Raw genomic sequence first — 23,067 nt, forward strand, 5'->3', positions numbered from 1 at the left:
GGCTCTGCGGGCTCTTCGGGGTGGAAGCTCTCCTGCAGCCCCCCAATTGACACCCCTCCCTCAGATGGCAGCCTGCAGCAAGTGCAGCCAGGCTGATGGCCAAGTGCTGTGATGTGCCGAGTGTGGGCACTCAGGGCACTCCAAGCCAGGACTGCTTTGCAAGCGGGAAACCCCTGAGAACTGTCTGTCCGGGGTGGGGGTCGGGTCCCTTTAAGCACAGCCCTCGGCTAGCCTGAGACAGCAACTCCACGCTCTAAGTCCTAATCTGATGCCCTGCCGGCACTGCTTCTGGCCATCCTTAACCTAGGTTCAGGGTCCACTCAGTGTGGACATGCTACTTCGAATTAGCAAAATGCTAATTCGAACTAGTTTTTAGGTCTAGATGCACTAGTTTGAATTAGCTTAGTTCGAACTAACTAATTCAAATTAAGTTAGTTCGAATTAGTGCTATAGTGTAGACATACCCTTAGATACAACAATTGTTAACAAGCGTACTTAATTGCAATCTATATTTATTTACAGGGCCGGCTTTAGGCCAATTCCCCCGAATTGAGCCCTGCGCCTAAGGGGGGGGGGCGCCTAAGAAGGCCCTACTCCTGGGCTTGCGGCGCATGTGCGGTGCCCCGGACCTCAGGCGCATGGTGCGAGTGCAGCCCCGCCCTCGCGAATTGGGCCCCGCACTTCCTAAAGCTGGCCTGTTTATTTACTACAACCCATGTATGAGTGTGGATGGAGATCTGCATGAAGTCAAAAGGATAGAAACCATTTTTGAGTTAGAGGCCAAACCAAAATATCCAATCAAGGTGGGTCATTCACAAACTAGCACAAAATCAGTGTGGCAAATTTAGAGTAAAGCTGGCAGCTTTCCGACAAACCCACATAAACAGGCATTATCCTGCTATCATTAGTAAGAGCACACATGCAGTGACTGAAAGCAGAATGCATACTGGCCATGTGTACATTCAAATCTTTATGGGACTCTACTTTATCTTTTGTAGCTTTAAAACTTTGAATTTTTCCTTCTCAAGTTTTTCTTTTATTCTCTTTAGAAACTTCACTGCAGTCCAAAAATATTCCTCTTTCTCCAGGCTTACCTTCTAGTCTGTTTTGAAAATGTAGCTGTTTTCTTTGATTCTAAGAAGCACACAAACCATGGATCATCCTTGTTACTACATGTATTGACATAAAAAAGCATCATGCACAGAGGGCATGAAGGCAGTACAGCTCTATGCATAGGGTTTTGATATTCACTTGTGCTCCTTCTGCTGACTGGTTGCCCAAACTGCAAGATAAACAGTGGGGACAAGTATTACTCACATACATACATACTCTCAGAGCTCAGCAAGATATGACGTTTAAAAGATTATTTGAGCACTGGCACTGTAAAATATAGACAGACACATCCACCTTCCTGAAGACTTTACTGTCTGGAAGGTTATATGTCTCATCCCAGTGAAGTGCAGACATGGAGAAGTTGGGAAGCACCATGCAACATAAAGAAAGGGGGAGACGTTGGCTTTTCATGGGGTTTTTGCATCCATAGACACTTTTTAAGGGCATAGAAGATATAGGTTTTGAGGAGGGATTTAAATGAGAGTGGTGGTTTGACATACTGGGTTTGTAAGTCACCATATCCATAGGCATGTTGTGGCAAAATATATTTAGACAGGAATAGGAGAAAGAAGTGAATGGAGCGTTGAGGATGGTGCCTTTTACAAAGCAGAGAGAGGAGGTAAAACAGGAAGTGATACTGGCTGAGGCCAAGATGTGGAGAGTCATGAAGGTGAGAGCATTTAACTTAATACACATCTATCAAAGGCATGCAAGGAGTGGTGACAATGCACTCAGATTGCTGTGTAAGGAAAAGATGTTCGGCAGCTGCATTTGAGAGGTTCTGGAGTAGGAGAGAGGCCAATGTGGAAATCAGACAGTTCAGAGGAAGAGGAGAGGCTGGTAAGTGAGGGTTCAAGATGCATTTTGGCTGCATAATTCCATTTACTTCAATGGGAATTTCCCACATAGAACACATTAGGAATACAGAAACTGTCATGGATGGGGCTGTTTAAGTCCAGAGATAAATAGGTACATCCCTTAGCATTTGGAACATATTCTTCAGCAGCCATAGTGTAACATTTGTAAAGAAGGCGCAAAATCTCAGCTAAACCGCTCGGCACTGTCCCTTTAAAGTAACTTTTACATGATCACTCTTTTTATTTTGTTGTTGTTGTTATCAATCATTCCTCAATCTGTACAATGTCAAAAATGCTAGGTAAGCTCTGGTAACACATCAAGCTACGGTACTGGCAGCTAGCATCTGCTAAACCTTTTTTAATGTCACTTTGCCGCAAACAAATCAAAATTTTGTAGTTCCTAAAAGATATGTCATAACATTCCTGCTGTTGGTTTTAGAATGTGGGCCAAATTCTTTTTGCCTTCCTAATAGTCCTCATCCCAGTGAAGTGCAGAATTTAGCCCATACTTAATAACCAAAGATTTTCAGTAAAAAGACTTTTATGGATCTTCTTGAATAAAGCAACAGTTGAAAAAGTCTGATTCTAAAGGGATAATAAATGTATAATTTTGTAATAAGCCCTTACAAACTGATTATCTCACTTTACAACTGATTTAAGGTAACATTTTAAAAAATCACTGGGCTGCAGCTAAAATTGTTTCACAGGAGATTATTTATATTATATGAAGCAATGAAATTACTAAAAAGTCTACCTTTTTTGTATGTCTGCTCTGCTGAAATTACTTCAAATTACTGTCACTCACTCTTGTACAGAATTTTTTTTTTGCCATTAGATATTCATGACAAATATAAGCTACAGTCTCTCTGCAGGGAGCAAGAATTGTTTAGCTAGATGAGCAGTGGTTGTGGCATAATGTGGAGTAAGGTTACCTGAGAACTAAGGTCCTTTCCCAAGTCATGCTGTGGTGTTAATCCACATGGAGTTATGTCTGCTTGGAACATGGCTAGATAATGGTTAGAAACTGCAAGCCAGTCTATTATCTGGCCTATCCCCTGTACAAGCTGACACTTTCATAGTTTTCCTTCCTATGAAACAATTTAATTGAGTCCCTGTTAGTTAGTGGCAAAAAGTAATAAGGCTAGAATATCACATAGTGTCGGTTCATGTAGAGCTCTAAGCTACACCAGCTGAGGACTTGGTGAAATTGCTGGTAATTAAAAAGTGAAGGCGAAATCATTTCCTACACCCATGGAGGTTGAGAGCAAGAAAATCTGGCAGATTGTGGATGGAAAGAGGGTGACTACCTTGTTGTAGTATTCTCTCTAACTCCTCAGATACCTTTCCATGGGAGTTCAGGATCAGCAGTTGGGCCATGTTAATCTGTATCTGCAAAAAACAAGGAATCCTGTGGCACTTTAAAGGCTAACATTTATTTAAGTATAAACTTTTATTGAAGTAAGACTATGCCCACAAAAGCTTATACCCAAATAAATCTGTTAGTCATTAAAGTGACATAGGACTCTTAGTTGTTTGGAGAAGAGTGGGTTTTTTTTCCCATGGCTTTATTCACCATGCTTCTCTCCCCTTTGTGAGATCACACTGCAAGTTATTTCTGACTGAGTCCTATGTTATAGCCTGAGCCAACTTCCATTAAAACTGCGGATAATGTCTGTTGACTTAGCAAAGGACTTTCAAAGACATCCAGTTCACAATGACTTTCAATAGGAATTGAATGCCTAATTTCCCCCAGCACCTTCAAAAATCTCCCCTCTCTGTTAATGAGCTTCTCTCTCTCTCTCTCTCTCAAAAAAAAAAAAAAAAAAAAAAAAAAAAAAAAAGAACAAAAGATGGTCAGGTAAATGGTAGGAGGAGAGGTTCAACATGTAGTCAATTTGCCTGTCAAGCACCACTAATGTATGTTTATATTTCTGAATAGAAATCCACAGAATCCAAAATCCCCATTCATCATTTCTTCTGGGGTAACATCTGTGCAGGAAATCCATCCACCTATATCAACTAACACTCCTTCTTTCCAGCCATTCACCATCAAAATGCACCACACAAAAAAATCTTCTCGCTCCTCAGTCCCATAAAGAATTTTTATGTTCGTTGACCACCCCATCAGTGCAAGCCTGGGAAGCTTTACAGGATGGCCATATCACCCACAAAGCTATCTTAGACCTCTCAGGAGATGGGAATGTTCAGGGCCCTAACTCAAGATGTGGGAGACTCTTGTTCAGTGTCCTACTTAGTGAATGACTTCCTGTGTGACTTTGGGCAAGTCCTATGGGGATGATGGCACTTGCTTTATGAAGAATGTTACAAGTACAGTGATGATTGTGAGGTCCTCAGAGACTACCCAGAAAGGGACAGAGGAGAGTATGTAAGGGTATGCCTACGCAGCAGCATTATTTCAGAATAACAAAATGCACATCTACACAGAAAGCCATTATTTTGAAATAATGTCGAGATGAAGGACTTCTTACTCTGACTCCTGTAACCCTTATTTCACAAGGAGTAAGGGCAGTTGAAGGAAGAGTGTTCTCCCATTGACTTCCTTCTGTGTAGACAGTGCTAAAAGCTGAATTAAGCTATTTCAACTTCAGCAATTGACATAGCTGAAATTGCATATCTTAATTACAATTTTGCCCTGCTGTGTAGATGTGCCCTAAGTGACCTAGATATATTCATGTTATTAGCAGAAAGAAGCCAATCCACTCATTTCTTTCCTGCCCCATACTCAAAATCACAAGACATATTGGCCTCACAGAATCCTAGTGAAGGAGCATCCATGAAGCCCCAGAGAAGAGAAGACCATGTTCTTGATCCACAGTTTACTGACATTATCCAACCAGTCTGCAGGCCTCTTGACTCATGGAAGTCAAGGGGATGATCTGACCATGAGTTTTGTGGGAGGCTTTGATTCTTGCCTGTAATAGCATACTTAAAGTACTAACCATTAGTCTATCAAGGAGAATATGCCTTGAAGACAAAGTCAATTTTTATTTGAATCTATTCCTTCTCAGCAACAGCTTTTGTGCACTAGATATCACTTCTGTTTCCCAATACTGTTCGCTTGGCCTAATCATCACCTTTTATCTCACCAGTTCTTTTTACTGCATTTACTCTCATATGCATGGTCCATGCGGCCTGGATGAGATGATTTGAGTGTCTTCAGAAGAAAAGTCAGCTCATCATTTACAAATTGACCTAGGAAGACCAGCTTCCAGAATATAAAGCTCTATTATGTGTGCTCATACTTAATTTTACTTAGAAATTAATTCTTCTGCTCTAGGTAAGCCTCAATACTGGTAGAAAGCCATTGTTCCTTTTCAAGTGATATTCCTGTGGGTGCGCCACTGTAGGGCTACATCTACACTGGCACCCTTTTCCGGAAATGCTTAAAACGGAACAGTTTTTCCATTATAAGTATTTCCGGAAAAGCGCGTCTACATTGGCAGGATGCTTTTCCAGAAAAGCACTTTTTCCGGAAAAGTGTCCGTGCCAATGTAGACGCGCTTTTCCGCAAAAAAAGCCCCGATTGTCATTTTCGCGATCGGGGCTTTTTTGCGGAAAAGACTACTGTGCTGTCTTGCACCAACGGGAGCAGCATAGTTTTTCCGGAAAAACAATGACGATTTTACATTAGATCATTATTGCTTTTCCGGAAAAGCAAGTGGCCAGTGTAGACAGCTCGCAGCTTATTCCGGAAAAGTAGCTTGAAAGTAGGAATAAGGGATCTTTTGGAAAAGGGCTTATTTTCCGGAAAATTGCATCTAGACTGGCACTTTTCTCTGGCAAAACCCCGAGCCGGAAAAAAGCGGCAGCCATGTAAATGCAAATGCCGCGGGGGATATTTAAATCCCCCACGGAATTTGCAATTCCGACTGGTCTCATTAGCATCCCTTTTCCAGAAAGGGGTGCCAATGTAGACACAGCCATTGAGGTGAACTTCGATAGGTCCTCTCATACAATGCCGGGTTCGCTGGGTTTTAAAAAATGGAACACATGTTGCGAGGCCATGCCGGTGTTGGACGGCCATTCGGCATGTATTAGATGCCTCAGAGAAGCCCATGTGCCTCAGATATGCCTGCATTGTTCTAAGTTCACAGCTTGTGGAGATAGGGAGATGTGGTTACACATGCTCCTCTTTAACAAAGCGCTGCAGCCTATGGACAATGTTCCACCTAAGGCTCAAAAGTGCAGAGCTTCTTCCCTGACTACGGGGTCCGTGTCGAAGAAGTGCTCTTCGCAGGCACGCTCCTTGCCACCAGTACCAGTGAGCAGGATCAGCACTGCGGATAAGCTGGGGACTTCTGGCACTACTTTGCCACATTCCAGGGCACTCTTGGACCCAAAGAGGTGGCACTGAGCACCGTCCGTGCCAACAGCAGGAAAGGATCCCAGGCACTCGGCACTGAAGGTATCAGCAAAACTAGCAGCCACACCGGCAAAGCCTCCGGCACTGATGTCGTGCCCCAACTGACAGCATCAACACCACCAGCTGCGCCGATACGAGCATTTCACCTTTCCCCGGCACTGGACACACTGGATACACCTCCAGAACCAAAAAAGGCACGGACAAAGTCAATTAAAGCACTCAGTCCTAGCCCTTCACCAACTTTCTCACTGGCACTGTCTCCCTCACCACCAACACCAACATCATTAATATTACACCACCGCCTCTACTACCAACACTCAGACATGCATTTCATTGCACCGTTCATGCGTGGCATATGTCCCGCTCACCTCTCCCTTCATCGAGGGACTCGATGACTTTTCACTCTCCAACTCCATCAGGTCGTGATATGCGCTGGGAGGAACACAGAAGTGCATATTCCTCTAGGCAGGGTTCACCAAGACATCAGTATCATGACCATCATAGATACTATTATGACTGATCATACTGGTCACATGACCACATGCCAGGATTACCCTCTGTTGCTACTGATCCCGGCACACACACAGTGAATCATCCCCTCTGACCATCCTTGCACAACTCAGCCAACCTCATGTGCCTGCCTCCCCACCACACCAATTAGAGCTGGAGGAAGGTCAACTTTCCAAACCGTAGGAGCAACAGCTGGATACATCACCCATGGACCAATCCTCCTCTTCCCCAGATGAGGCCGTCATCCCTGGAGATACGTCTCCGCCGGACGACCTCAAGAAGTTTCAAGAACTGTTTAAAAGAGTGGCTGCTAGCCAGGAGGTCCAGTTAACAGAAGTCCAGGTGAAACAACATCATCTCCTCAAGAATTTACAACCATCCCAGCATGCAAAAATAGCGTTCCCAATTGATGAAGCAATTATGGAATCCACTGAGGAAATATGGCAGACCTAGCTTCTGCACCCCCTACAAACAAGAGGGCCAACAAAAAATATTTTGTTCCAATCAAAGGTTCAGAGTTTTTGTTCTCACACCTGCAACCAAAATCTCTGGTCATAGATGCAGCGCAGCAGAAGGCAAAAACTCCACAGTATAAGAATGTTGCAGTGGAGAAAGATAGTAACCGTATTGATCTTTTTGGCAGAAAGATATATTCTTCTTCGACACTTTTGTTACATGTTGCCAGCTATGCGGCGCTGCTGTCGAATCATGACTTTGACAACTATACTAAACTCGCAGCATTGATGGAACATTTGCCTGATGCAAAAAGGCCCATTTTAAAATCCGTTGTCCACGAAGGATACACCTCTGCCAGAACTGGGCTGCAAATTGCATTGGATGTGGCAGACACGGCAGCTCGCTCCACAGCCACCGCTATAGTTATGAGGAGGTCCTCATGGCTTCAGAATATTGGAGTTCCACAGGAGTTTTAGACTAAGGTGGAGGACCTCCCACTCGACAAACAAAAGTTGTTTGCTGAAAAAACAGATGAGGTCCTCCACTTGAACAAAGACTTGAGGACCACTCTCTGAACCCTGGGGATGTATACGCCCCCATTCTGCTGCAAGATATACACACCCTTCCAAAGACATTATGACTTCTCGCAGCTAAGATACCTCCAACGTCCATTCGACCAACACCAGCGAATGAGACAAAGACCCCCAAAAGAGGCGCGCCAAAACAACTGCCCCTCCACTCAGCCTGCTAACAAACAGAACGTTTGACAACCTCGTCAAGGGCTCGCAAACCCCCTGCACTACATGCCAACCCAATCCTGTAGTTGCCATTTTCTATCACTGGCTCAAACCTTTTTACCAACATAGGACCAGCATTACCACCAACCTTTGGGTTCTAGAAATAATTTTGACAAGTTACACAATCCCTTTCACATAAATACCCCCAACCTTCCCACCTTCCCTGTCCCTCTTCAGGGATCCTTCTCATGAGCACCAGTTACAACAAGAAGTCCACTGCCTCCTTACCATCGGAGCAGTGGAGAGGGTGCCACGCAATTCAGAGGCAGAGGCTTCTATTCCAATTACTTCCTCACCCAGAAAAAAACATGAGGTTGGAGAACCATACTCGATCTTCTAAAACTCAACCGTTACCTGCGAAAGCAGCATTTCAAAATGGTGACTCTCTTAACCATAATTCCAGCGCTAGATCACGGGGACTGGTTTCCAGCCCTTGGCCTTCAGGACTAATATTTTCACGTGATGATCCACCCTGCCCAAAGAAGGTTTCTTTGCTTTGTGGTCAGGAAAGACCACTTCCAATATTGACTTCTACCCTTTAGACTCTCCTCAGCACCCAGAGTCTTCTCCAAAACACTCGCAGTCCTAGCTGTACATTTCTGCTGACAGGGCATAGTAATTTTTCCCTAATTTGATGATTGCCTTTTAAAATCCAACCAAAGCCAAAGCCTCCCACATGGTGGTGACGGCGAGAAAGATGTTCGAGTCTCTAGGTTTGATCATAAATGACCAGAAATCAACACTAGAGTCATCTCAAAACCTAGAATTTATAGGAGCATGTTTGGACTTCACAACAGTGAGAACCTACTTACCTATATAGAGGTACCAGGCCTGATAAGATCTGATTGCAATACTTACCTTAAGCCCTACAGTCCCTGTTCTCATATGCCTATAGCTCATGGACCATATGGCAGCCACAACATATATGGTCCATCATGCAAGGCTACGTTTTTGGTGCCTGCAACAATGGCTGGCGTCGGTGTATGTTCCCACAAGGCACCACATTGGCAAACAAGTCACTCCAACATCTTCTGTGATATTTTCCCGACAGTGGTGGACCAGTCTTCACAACCTCCTCACAGGAATCCCATTTCACCAACCTCAGCCATCGGTTCAGATCACCACTGATGCCTCTCTGATAGGCTGGGGCGTGCATATGAACGATCTGTCCATTCAAGGACGATGGACACCACGGAAGGCAGCACTTCATATCAACATCCTGGAACTCGGGGCCATCCTCAATGCCTCCAAACATTTCAGAACACATATCTCCAATACCATGACCAGAAACCTCACCTACAATATCGCCACGATGTATTATATCAACCTCCGGGGGGCCCAATCCCGTTCCCTTTGCACAGAAGCCGTTCGCCTTTGGAACTGGTGTATCTGCAACAACATTACACTCATAGCTTCATACTTACTAGGAACCAGCAATACCACAGCGGTTCCTTAAAGCAGACATTTCGTACCAGATCACAAATGGAAGCTACAGGAAGATGTTCTCTGGCACATCTTCAGTCTCTTGGGTTTCCCACAAAAAGATCTGTTTGCGTCCCAAAAAAACCCCTCAAAATGTCGACAGTACTGTTCCAGAGATGGGATTGGCAGAAATTCCCTGGGCGATGCCTTTCCTCTCAGTTGAACAGGTCCACTCCTCTATGCCTTTCTGACCACCATGCTCGTTCCTAGAGTCCTACAGAAAATCAAAAGGGACAGTGTAAGGCAAAATTCCAACAGCCTCCATTCTGGAGTTCTGAAACAACAACCAGACTCCATCTTGGTCACCCTTCTCCTCCTCCTTTTTCCTGCCTTTCCCACGCTGTAGCGGGAAAACCCTGGGGTCACATGGCTATAGTCTGCCCAGAGACAGCAGACATGTAACCACAGTCTGCCCAACAACAGCTCACTATATAAGGGCTGCCTCTAGTTCAGCTCGGTGCTGCCCATCTGAGTGGCAGTGTGTGCAGTCGCTCAGCTGGGAACATCGGTGCGATTTCTGGGTTGGGTAGCATACCTGCATTCCTCTTTGTGTCCATTCACACTTGCCACCACGACGACACAGGGAAGGGAATAACTGGGGGAAAGCCTGTCATTGCTGCTATCCAGTTCCTGTTCCTACCTCTCCTGGGATGAGACCAGAATCAGGTCGCTGGGGCAAGACAAGCTGCGAGAGATGGTACCGTGCCGGTGATCACTCTTCTGATCACTATAGTTCTTACCTTGGCTATCTTAGGTCACAGTCTAGCTTTTATTTGTTTTTGTTTTATTTTTGTATAGTGAGGTCCTTTTTAATCCTGTTAAAAAAGTTACTTACCTGTTTATCCTTTTCTTTTCCAACTGTTATAATAAAGTCCTGTTAGTTTTCCTCACCTGTTTATTTTAATAATTTGAGGAACTGTGACACCCCCCAATGATAAATGTGGGTGCGGGGCTGGGCCTGATAGTTGGTGTCCTTTAGGCCAAGAGATTTCCAGCTAACAACAGAGCCAAAGTAATCCTTGTAGCGCCATCATGGGCTCGCCAGCCATGGTTTCCCTTTCTTTATCAAATGTCTCTTCTGACCTTAACCCCTCCCTCCCAAACCTCTCCAATCTACTGACCCAGAACTCCAGGACCCTTCTCCACTCACATTCTCCACTTCACAGCATTGCTCCTCAGTGGTTCTCCAATACTGAGAACCTCTGCTCCTCTCCGGTTAAACAACAGCAGAAGGAACACAACAAGAACAACCTACATGCGTAAGTGGCTCAGATTCGTTGCCTGGTGCACTAATAAATGGGTAGATCTGTATAAGGTACCTCTCCATGAAATCCTCAAATACATGTTATCCTTACACCGGTGGCTATTACTGCCTTCCGCCAGTCTGTGGATGGCATGTCTATATTCTTGCACCCTACCACCAAGTGCTTCCTCAAAGCGTTCACTAACCTCAACCCTTCACGGGATTTGGACCTAGTTCTGGACACCCTCACTAAACCGCCTTTCGAGCCATTACACTACCTCTGCCAATGATTACAATGAAGGTTATTTTTCTATTGCCAATTACTTCAGCCCTCAGGGTCAATGAACTGATGGCCCTGATGGCAGTACCACCGTACACTGTTTTTAATAAGTACAGTGTAATTTTACGGCCACACCCAGCCTTCATTCCTAAGGTCTGTTCTCAGTTTCATAATAATGAACCCATCATTCTTCCAGTATTTTTCCCTAAGCCTCATACCTCCATTTAAGAGACATTACTGCATACCCTCAACATGAGCAGAGCACTAGCCTTTTACATTTGGAGGACTCAGAACTTTAGGAAGTCCCAACGCCTTCTGGTATCTCTCGTAGATCACTCTAAAGGACATTCACTATCCTCTCAATGCATCTCAAACCTCATAGAGGCCTGCAGTGAGAGATGTTACACTATCCTCAACAAACCACTTCCAACAATACTGAGGATTCATTCCACTAGAGACATATCCATGTCCATAGCATTCCTAAAGGGAGTTCCTCTTTCGGATATCTGCTGCTCAGCCACGTGGTCTTCTAACGCCATCTTTATGAAACATTATGCTATGCTACATTATTGGGCCACAGATTCAGCAGTGGCCTCAGTGGTGCTTTCCACAGCCATTATATCATGACTCTGATACCCGTCGTCCAAGGGTTCTTGACCACTGCTACAAAGTCAGCCACAGGGAACATCACTCAAAGAAGATGAAGTTACTCACCTTGTGCTGTAACTATAGTTCTTCGAGGTGTGTGTCCCTGCAGGTGCTCCACTACCCACTCTCCTCCCCACTTCAGAGTCTCTATTGGTAATTGTCTGTTTCAGATACTCGGGTGGACGAGAGGAACTGGTGGGAGCCAAACCACGTGCACGAGAGAAAGGGTGCGAATGTTGCAAGACGCTAACCGCACCTGCCCAGTCTGGATGACGTTATTGAAGACTGATCTGTGGAGCCAGGATGAGCCTGACACTTACAGTGGAGCACCCACGAGGACACACCTCTTGAAGAACCATTGTTACTGCACAAGGTGAGTAACTTCGTCATTCTTTCATTTCCTCTTGATTCTGGCTGGCCTCCTTGTGGTGTGTGTGTGTGTGCTCGTTTGTTTGTTGCTTCCTTCCTTCCTTCCTTCCTTCCTTCCTTCCTTCCTTCCTTCCTTCCTTCCTTCCTTGTTACCGGCCCCTTCCACTCCTTTATTGATTTGATTAATTCTTATTAACTTGACTGATTTTCAGACTGCTAAATTTTTTGCTTGTGATTCAGCCAGTTACATCTCTTCCCAATGTTCTAACGTGCTGAAAAAGGAGGAAGGAGCACCTCAAGATCTGAAACCACCTTTCTGACACAATCAGTCTAATCTTTTTGCTGGTTTTGATTCAAACCCACAGGGGCGGCCTGTCTCTTCTGTATTGTAACAGGTTGCAAATGGCTCCCATGATAAGATGCTACCATTACATATACATTCTTCTTTCTGCTGAATAAAGGTCGAGCAAGCATGCTCTAGCTAACATGGCTGTTCTGACAGATAATTAACCTTTACGGAGGCTTCTCTCCACACAGCCTGGGTTTAGCAGTATGCATTGTCAGTTCCAAACATAGAGCACTCAGTTTTACTCCAGCAGCATAAGGGGGAACGAGGGGTTGTGGTCTAGTTAGCATAAGTCAGGGAGGAGATTTGATTTCTATTCCTGATGCTGCTACTGATTTTCAGTATAACCCCCTGTGCCTCAATTACTCGAACTGTAAAATGAGGCTTACTCATCTTTGTCAAGCACTTTGGGATCTATGTACCATATAAGTGCAAAGCTCATTATTACAATTATGAAGGGGAATTGCAAAGCAAGCACAATTTTTCTGGTATTCTTTGCAGCTCTTTTATGATGTACAGAGACAGAGTCACACTGAAACCAAACCAAAATAAAAACTACTTTTTAAAATCTTATTTGTTCTGTACATTTGAAATTTTTGGTCCTCATTTATGTATTTTTCCAGGATCTTGTCAAAATCTTTGGAGGATCTGAATAGTGATGTTACATTTCCTGAACTGCTGTTTTCTTCTCCTGACCAATGAAGTGATTCAGCTGTTTATATAGTCTCTTGTTGGGTGCTACTTAATTGCTGAAGTAAGAGCTTGTCTATACTGGAGTTTTTAGCACCCACCATTTACAGCTGTACCAGTATAAGCCCCACTTATAGATATAAGTTAATGACGGTGTCTCTTTTTCCCTAGCAATTTTAACAAGTGCCACTGGTAAGTTACATTACTAGGTTTTCAGCACTGTCTCTCAAGTTTGCTCTGGGGTATACTGTAGTGGGTTAAGTGAAAAGGACATCTTGAAAGTTGCACTTTGAGGATCCCATCTTCATTTATTAAAGGCCCACAAATATGATGTCCAGCTGGTTAAATTGCTGTCCCTGCCTAACATACTGGCAGTAACCCCACACAAATGCAACATATTTTCTGTAATGTAGCATCACTCTCCTAGCAGTACCTCATGTCTAACTTGTAAATGGTTTGGGGGCAGGGACCATGGCTCCTGTAACATCTTGTAGAAAGCCGACCTTGCTTGAAAAAGCAAATAGCATTCTTGTATTGCCTGGGCAGCATCCAAGTCCATGAATATCCACCTACTAAGAAATAACTAGAGAGCTCATTACCTATCACCTGCTTTATCCATAACAGAATTTCCAATATTCAGTTCTGATGTTGTAGGGGAGCCTGGATATCCCTGCTTTGACTAAAATAATAGTGTCTGCACAAACTACGGATCCCTAACAAAGCAAAACCCAGGCATGTCTTAAGACTGGTGCATGTAAGCACACAGGCAAGGCTGCTGGGTGTGGGGGAAGCTTTGAGAGGTAGGAATGTTTTTTGCACAGTCATGCAGCTTCAGCATGGTACAGTTAGATCACGCCAAGAAAATCGGGAGAAACCTTGTACTGGTACATTCTATTCCTGACAAGCAAAATTTCAAGATATAGCTTCAAAACTATTAACCAAGCCCTCTAGTTCGGACTAGGGAGGCAAATGAAGCATACTGAAGTTGCTAATGAAGCACGGGATTTAAATATCCTGCGCTTAATTAACATATCCACGGCCGATTGCCATTTTAAAATGCCGGTCGCCCGATTTAACTTGCCGTGTGTAAATGCAGTGGTCTGAGCCAAAACCTTTCCCTCGAATTAACTGTTACTCCTTGTGCAATGAGGAGTAACAGTTAATTTGAGGGAAGAGTTTTGGATCAGACCACCACGTCTACACGCGGCAAGTTAAATTGGGTGACCAGCATTTTAAAATGGTGACCGGCTGCACATATGCTAATTAAGCACAGGATATTTAAATCCCGTGCTTCATTAGCAACTTTGGTATGTTTCATTTGCCTGCCTAGTTCGAACTAGGCGGCAAGTGTAGACATACCCATAGCTTTTGCAAAATCATGAGTAGCAGGATGTACCCCATACAAGGGCATTGGGCATTTTAGGTATCTTACACAACACGTAATCAATCGGTAGATATTAGAATGACCAAGTCTTGCATTGCTATAAAATGGACTTAGTAAGAAGAATCAATGGCAGGTAGTGAGCAGGCTTTACCCACAGGTCCTGCTCATTATAACTAGAAGTAAAAAAGACCCTTCACGCTGGCTACGGCAGTGCATGACGTCCTGAAGTGTGGTAGTCAAAGGGACCACGAACCTCCTGCCTGGTACTGTAGGTGGCATACAGATGAAGAGTAAGTGAACTATTCTGAAATATTGTATAATAGTAAATCTTCTATTAATTGCTTTTGTATTGGTTTGTGTTGTACTAATGGTTTTCAAAATTCATAGTATTTAAGGTTTAAAGTATATAGTTATTGTTTTCAAGGCTTGTAAAATTTAACAACTATATTAACTGCTTAAAGCTTGCAATAAATAAGAAAGTGGCTACGTCTTTCAGCAGTGTCCTGGTTTCCCTCAGATTTTAAATAAATTGAACCACATGACAGATGTGCACTTAATTCTCTTTAAATTGACTGCACTGGTGCAAAGTCCTGGCTCGTGGTTTCTTTAATCTCCCAGTCACACTTAACATTTGATTTTTCACCTCAGGGCAATATGGCTACAGAGGAGGTCCTGATTCATATATAACATCCCCAGTGCTGCCAACTTTCGTATCCTAAAACATTGCCACAAGCCAAGGCTTGGTCTGTGCACATGGCTTGTGAGTGGAAATGATAGCCATCATTTAATATTTGCTCTCACGTGTTATTTGATTGCAGCATATGAACAATACAGCTGTTGGCCTGCTCACCCGGCCACACAACTAATCAGAGGGAACAGGCTTTACATTGCCCACTCCTCTCTCCATCACAAATATGCACAGAAGGTGCATGCTCTGAAACTCTCAGACAAGTGGAAGAGGTAAGTCACAGATCGCTGCTGCTGTGTTAGCAGACAGATGAAATATGGTTTCACTCCTTGCCCCACACTTGTTTTCAATACAAACCTGTTGGGCAAGCCATGGCTTTTCATCCTGCTCACCCTTGGCTGCTTTTTGCCTTAGAATTTTGCTCTGACAAAGACCATACTTCCTCCTTTAAATCACTCCTGATAATACTGACCTCTCCCTTTTCCCTCCCTTATTTCCTTTTGGTTTAGGTCTCTCTTATGGACAGAAATCCACCTCTCATTAAGACCAACAGAAAGTTTTCATAAGAACATAAGAATGGCCGTACTGGGTCAGACCAAAGGTCCATCTAGCCCATCTAGACCACCTTACCAGCAGGATGCCCCTTATCCCTCCTGCACCGAGGCCGCCCGGCTTTTGGCCGTCCTGTCTGCCGACAGTGGCCAGCGTCAGGTTCCCCAGAGAGGATGGACCGAAGACAATGATCAAGCGATTTGTCTCGTGCCATCCATCTCCAGCCTTTGTCAAAAAAGAGGCCAGGGACACCATTCCTACCCCCTGGCTAATAGCCTTTTATGGACCTAACCTCCATGAAATTATCTATCTTCTCTTTATACTCTGTTATAGTCCTAGCCTTCACAGCGTCCTCTGGCAAGGAGTTCCACAGGTTGACTATGCGCTGTGTGAAGAAGAACTTTCTTTTATTTCTTTTCCATTGACTTTAACGGAAGTTGGAGCAATCCTTTCAACTGCAAGACTGGAAGTTTCAATGGAGTATACGAGAGTTAGGCACCCAAATCCTACAGATATAATGTGAGTTCATTGCATAAATGCCTTGTGCTCCTTTGGAAATCCCAGTCTGAATGTTAGGCCAGGGAACCCATCTGATGTGTTTACTAAAGCATTGGCTATATCAGAGCAAACAGATGAATGTTGAGTATGACAACAAAACGGAACATCTGCTGAACTTCAAAGAAGTGTGAATTCATTAATCGGTTTTCTAAATGCATACAGGCCCCAATGCCAGAGACTCTTAGAAACTTGGAATGCGTATAAATAATATGATTAAGTTAAATATATTAAATGCTTTGCTATATAAAGCCAGTGATCTCTTGTCTCTTCATAAGGCAATCATACAGCAAATATCAATGTGCTTATATCAAGCTTGTATTGTGAGCTTTGAGGAGTAAACTACTTGTATCAAACTATCTATTTTCTAAAATGATTTAATTAATTGGCTTGATGTGGCAACATTTAAATGCTTTGTCATATTTTGATTGTTTTGCAGCACTAGAACATCTTAATTTTTTATGGAACAGCTTGTAGATAAACTAAGTGGCTGTGTCTAGACTGGCCAGTTTTTCCAGAAAATCAGCCGCTTTTCTGGAAAAACTTGCCAGCTGTCTACACTGGCCGCTTGAATTTCCACAAAAGCATTGACGATCTCATGTAAGATTGTCAGTGTTCTTGTGGAAATACTATGCTGTTCCCGTTCGGGCAAAAGTCCTTCTGCGCAAAACTTTTGCGCAAAAAAGGGCCAGTGTAGACAGATGAGATTTGTTTTCTGCAAAAAAGCCCCGATCACGAAAATGGCGATCGCGGCTTTTTGCGCAAAAGCGCGTCTAGATTGGCACGGACGCATTTCTGCAAAAAGTGCTTTTGCGGAAAAGCGTCCATGCCAATCTGGATGCTCTGTTCCGAAAATGCTTTTAACAGAAAAGTATTAAAAGTATTTCTGGAAAATCATGCCAGTCTAGACGTATCCAGTGAGTGGTTTCCTTTGGTTTGCCAGACTAAAGAAGCTCCAGTCCTAGTGACATCATTTATAATTGAGCAGTGTCCACAAGCAGCAATTCTGCAAACCGTATTAAACTGCTGTGCCTTTCTTATCCCTGCCTTCTTTGTCCACTGAGCACCTGTCTTGGCCTGAAAGTCCTTTACCCCCTCATCTTCCTTTCCAGGGACTCGAGAGAGAGAGACAGAGAGTGCCTGGGAACCCATACATCAGCAATTAGTCATTCTGAAAAAGACCAGAGGATAAATTTAACTATACTTTTCTCTCTAGTTAATTAAAATTTGGCTAACAGTTAAACAGGTGCAAGGAGAAGAAAAGAAAAAGAGATGGCGCTAATCAGTATACCTGGAATTCAGTACATTTCACATCCCCCAGGTGTGTATTATAATCAAGACAGCTGCTTTGTGCTGTGACATGCTAAACCTGGGAAGGTGTTCCTTGACTCAGAGGCCAGCACTGAAAACCTAGTGGTCTGTAGCTCTGGTGGGTCACAATAAGCACTCATCTTATACCTAGACTTTAGTAAGGCATTTGATACGGTCTCGCATGATATTCTTATTGATAAACTAGGCAAATATAACTTAGATAGGGCCACGATAAGGTGGGTGCATAATTGGCTGGATAACCGTAGTCAGAGAGTTGTTGTTAACGGTTCTAAATCCTGCTGGAAAGGGATAACAAGTGGAGTTCCTCAAGGGTCTGTTTTGGGACCCGTACTATTCAATATCTTCATCAATGATGTAGATATTGGGATAGAGAGTACTCTTATTAAGTTTGCAGATGATACCAAACTGGGTGGGGTTGCGACTTCTTTGGAGGATAGGGACATAATTCAAAATGACCTTAGCAAGTTAGAGAAATGGTCAGAGGTAAACAGGATGAGGTTTAATAAAGAGAAATGCAAAGTGCTCCACTTAGGAAGGAACAATCAGTTCCATACATACAAGATGGGAAGCGACTGTCTAGGAAGGAGCATGGCGGAAAGGGATCTAGGGGTCATAGTGGACCACAAGTTGAATATGAGTCAACAGTGTGATGCTGTTGCAAAAAAAGCAAATATGATTCTAGGTTGTATCAACAGGTGTGTTGTAAGCAAAACTCGTGAAGTCATTCTGCCGCTCTATTCTGCACTAGTTAGGCCTCAGCTGGAGTACTGTGTCCAGTTCTGGGCGCCACATTTCAAGAAAGATGTGGAGAAATTGGAAAGGGTGCAGAGAAGAGCGACAAGAATGATTAAAGGTCTAGAGAACATGACCTATGAAGCCAGGCTTCATGAACTGGGCTTGTTTAGTTTGGAAAAAAGAAGATTAAGGGGGGACATGATAGCGGTTTTCAAATATCTAAAAGGGTGTCACAAGGAGGAAGGCGAAAATTTGTTCCTCTTGGTTTCTGAGGACAGGACAAGGAGTAATGGGCTTAAAGTGCAGCAGGGGAGGTTTAGATTGGACATTAGGAAAAAATTCCTAACTGTCAGGGTGGTCAAATATTGGAATAAATTGCCAAGGGAGGTGGTGGAATCTCCCTCTCTGGAGATATTTAAGAACAGGTTAGATAGACATCTGTCAGGGATGGTGTAGACGGAGCTTGATCCTGCCTTGAGGGCGGGGGGCTGGACTCGATGACCTCTCGAGGTCCCTTCCAGTCCTATTATTCTATGATTCTATGATTCTATCTCCATGACTGAAGTGAGAGGGCTGGTGCAAGTGACAGGGAAAGGCTGCAGACCCCATAGATACTGTGGCTTAGCCATTATATTTCAAGGTACAACGTGTGGTTCCTATCTTGAGTTCTAGGGGCAGTCCAACAGATGGTTCTGACTTTTCAGACCTTGAACCCGGGGTGCCCTCTCCAGTACATTGCTTTAGGAGAGGCAGTTAGCCTATGCCCCTGCCAGCCAAGCTAGTCTGTGTTGAAAGGCCAGACTCAGATGAGACGGTTTTGTATGTGGATCATAGTGAGAGCTGGGTCCGAGATCCCTCTGCAGTGAAACCAACCCTCCAGTGCCTATTTTCCTGTTCAGCATCTTGCTTGCTGTGCAGCTCCAGAATCCATCCTGCTCCACTGTTGCCTTCCCGGAGAGGGAGGGCACTACCTGAGCCTTGCCTTGGCCAAGAGAAGGGGCTGTATGTGCTCTCCTGTGGTGGAGGATAATGGGACAGCAGGGAAGGCAGTTAAGGGGATGCTGCTTCACACTTTCAGCACACTATTTTTAAGCTCGCTGTGCAGATTCATGAACTTTCCTCCACCTTCCAGAGACTGGATGTAGAAAAATAAAAGCTGGGCAAGTGAGAAATACTAAAGAGACTCATGCCCACATCAAATAGCCTCCTTTACGGAGTGAATTCAGATCTAAACAAAGGCAGGAAAGTTGCAAAAGCTCACTGCTTGTAAACCAAAACTCATGATTGTGTATTTAAATGACCCAGGCAATAAATGATCACGTTTACTTTTCTTAGCTGGGCATAGGAAGGTGTGTGTTCCAGAGCCCATGAGAAGCAGAGTCAAAGAATGAAGTCCTTCTGTTAGAATTGCACTGCAGGTTCTTGCAGCTTTATCATGGCTCTTATGATATTTTGTGTTTATCTTAAACCCCTTGTTCCTCAGTCAAGTGTTTTAGATTATAATCTTGGGTATTGGATTACAAAACAAAGAGGGAGTTTCTAGCCTATCCGATGCAGAGAAAAGCTAGAAAACATGAAACTAGTGTGCACGCCAAGGGCTGAGAAGCAAGAGGAGAAATAGACCATAAATGTATCAGTTTTGAGAATCTCATGGTTTTTAAGTCAGTTAAAGACTTTTCAAGGCAGGACTCCTGATTTTTGAACATGAAGAACAATTCTGAGAATAGAGGTGAGTGGAAGGAAAAAAGTCAGAGAGAAATAATAACATGTTACTGTGCCAGGCCTAACGACACAGACTTCTGTTTAACAAAACCATGCCTCCTTCTCCTACATCTGGTAGATGCATATGGAATGATTATGAAGTATTTTTTTAAATGCATACATAAAACTAAAGCACCAGTCACAGAAAGCAACCAGCTATTGTTTGCATTATGCATAAAATGATTGTAACATATAAGTATTGCAGCAATTGGATAACATAAAACTATTGTGACAGAATGCATACAGGTTGAACAGCGACACATATGAGTTTGTCTGATTCAGAGAAAGCCACTATTTGTAAGTTTTATTGTTTTAAAAATCCTGAATAATCGATTTTGGTTTTAAATTACATTATACAAAACCTTCGTTTTCTTCCAGCCTCTAGTCTATTGGCTATTTAAGGGGTCAGATACTTTGCACCTCAATGTCTCTCCTCAAATATTCAAAGGACTCCATAGATTTAGGTTTTGCTGCTATTGAATTTCCTTTGGCAGAGTGGGTTATAAAAGGTGTATGTATAAATTATCTTGGCTTAATCTTACCCTTCTCTAAGCACTAGGCAAAGGCAGCTCAGGCTCCAGCTAGTATCTTTAATAATAAGCTTTAGCATGTCCTTAATTTTGGACTGTAGCTCCCCTGAAGAGTGCCTTTGCTTTAATTTAACAATTGAAACAGTGCTGGTAAGTTTTCTTACCACAGCTGGAGGACGTTTTCATTCTTTGTAACAGAAAATGGAAGCTTAGTTCTTTTTTGAGTACTTGCTTATGTCCATTCTACTTAGGTGTGCATGCACCATGTGCACAAGTTCCGGAAGCTTTTTACCTTTAGCAGTACTTGTTGGGCCAGCTCGGGAACCCCCTGGAATGGTGCCAGCATATTGGTGCATATATACTCTACTGGCCCTCCACCCCCTCAGTTCCTTCTTACTGCCCCGACCTTTCCCTTGGCTTGCTTAATGCAAGTGTGCCTTTAGCACCTTTTATCTTTTGTAAATAGCTCTTCAAGGAATTGAGTGTTGTCCCAATTACTTGTCTGATTAGAAGTAGTTAGTAGGTAGTTTCTCCCCCTTTTTCCCTCCAACGGGGAAATGCCTGGGCCTCAAGCTTCAAAACCTGTGTGCAGTGCCTGAAGCCTATGCCCTGTGGAGACCCGCACAAGGGGTACATCTAGACTATGCTGAAGTTTCGAAAGAGGATATGCAAATTCTGTGGGAATTTGCATATCTTCTTCCGATCTCACTTTCAAAAGTGAAAGTAGCCAGGAAGCGGTTTTTTCGGCAATCCTCCCCTTTTTCGAAAAGAAGCATAAACCTCATTTTTTGAGGAAGAGTGGCTTTTCAAAAAATGAGGGGGTTTGCCAAAAAAACTGCTTCCCGACTACTTTCACTTTTGAAAGTGGAGATCGGAAGAAGATATGCAAATTCCCACGGAATTCAAAACTTCAGCGCAGGTTAGACATAGCCAAAGAAGTTTTGTTTGAAGTGCCTTGGAGAAGGTCATTTGACAGACTCCTGCAGGATCTGCAAGTCCTTTAAACCAAAGACCAAACGTCAGCATGACTCCAGACTCAAGCTTCTGCTGCTGGAGTCAGTGCTTCAGCCTGCGGTACCAGAGCTGGCGCTGTCCATAGAGGGAACCATATGAAGGCTGGGAGCAGCAGGGAGTTAGAATGGTGCTGGCACCGCACGCGGTGCTGCCTCCCTCTTTACCAGGTGTGGGACTCTGGACTGGCACAGCCTATAGTAGTGGCACTGATTCCCTTGGTACAGGAGCCAGGTCCAGCGTGGAGCAGAACTTTCCTGGCACTGATGGTACCATTGGCATCCGCACCAGCACTATGGGCACCAGAGCATATGGTCATTCCCCCTTCGGCACCGCCACTGCTGCTCTGAGGGGAACCAGCTGCCATGGGGCACCACAGACAGCACCCCAGGAGTACTCAGCATCGGTGGCACCGCTGTGGCCCACATCCGAGTACTCCTCTGAATTAGACACAGAGTCAATTACTTCAAGGGCCTCAGAGCACCAATCTTCAAAGTCAGGTCGGTTGAGGTCTCCACACCAGTCCCGATCTCGGCACCGATCTCGATCCTGGCACCAATCCCACTTGAGGCGCCACTCAAGGAAGGTCAGTTCTCCGCCATCTCAGACGTGGCCTCTACAATGGCAGCCACCAGCCTTGTGGCCTTTTTGGACCCCCTGGATGTATCATCAGGCCCAGGGACAGGAGCCTTCAAGGTTGAGGTTAGCCTTGTCTTCCATGTACTCAGGGCTCTGACATCAGGGTCCAGGGCCAGCTGCTCAGGATCCAGCTAGACAGCCAACCCCAGTGAACCCTACCCAAGTGAAGCCCCCTCTCCCCACCCCACCCCCAATCTCAGCCAGGGTAGCCCCTGCAGGGACCACTATTGTTGAGAGACTACTCATCCTTTTTCCCTGATGAGGCTCTGGCGGACCTGTCCCCAGATGTGCCTGCCATGGACATGCGCACCCATCAGGACTTCCTTGCAAGGTTGGCCCAAAAGTTAGGGATGCAGGCCGAGGAGGTTGCGGAGGAATCCGAGCCCATGGTGGGCATCCTGACAGTGGATGCTTCCGCTAGGATTGCCCTCCCTCTTAATAAGACGATGGCCAAAATTATGAAAAACCTCTGGCAGACATTGGCATCCATGTCGCTGATGCAGAAAGGGGTAGAATGGAGATATTTCATGCTGCAGTCTGGGCATGAACATCTGTTTTCCCACCTGCCCCCTGGCTCAGCATTGGTCTGTGCTGCTTGCCAAATAGAGAGGCAGGGGCAGCCCAGTCCCACTTCTAAGAGTAAGGAGCCCAAAATGCTCGACCTCTTGGGGTGAAAGGCACATGCGACAGTGTGGCTGCAGCCGA

General features: G+C 44.3%; 1 long non-coding RNA gene across 1 annotated transcript; it reads right to left on the minus strand.

Annotated features, from left to right (window-relative positions):
* Window positions 1–978: 978 nt before the first annotated feature.
* Window positions 979–6,881, minus strand: LOC112545179 (uncharacterized). The gene is made up of 3 exons (XR_003088618.2): window positions 6,723–6,881; window positions 3,278–3,359; window positions 979–1,282 (listed from the first exon to the last, which is right to left on the minus strand). It is a non-coding gene; the product is annotated as an uncharacterized LOC112545179 (long non-coding RNA).
* Window positions 6,882–23,067: the final 16,186 nt, after the last annotated feature.

The sequence above is a fragment of the Pelodiscus sinensis genome, chromosome 2 (assembly GCF_049634645.1).
Source record: "Pelodiscus sinensis isolate JC-2024 chromosome 2, ASM4963464v1, whole genome shotgun sequence".
Lineage (NCBI taxonomy): Eukaryota > Metazoa > Chordata > Testudines > Trionychidae > Pelodiscus > Pelodiscus sinensis.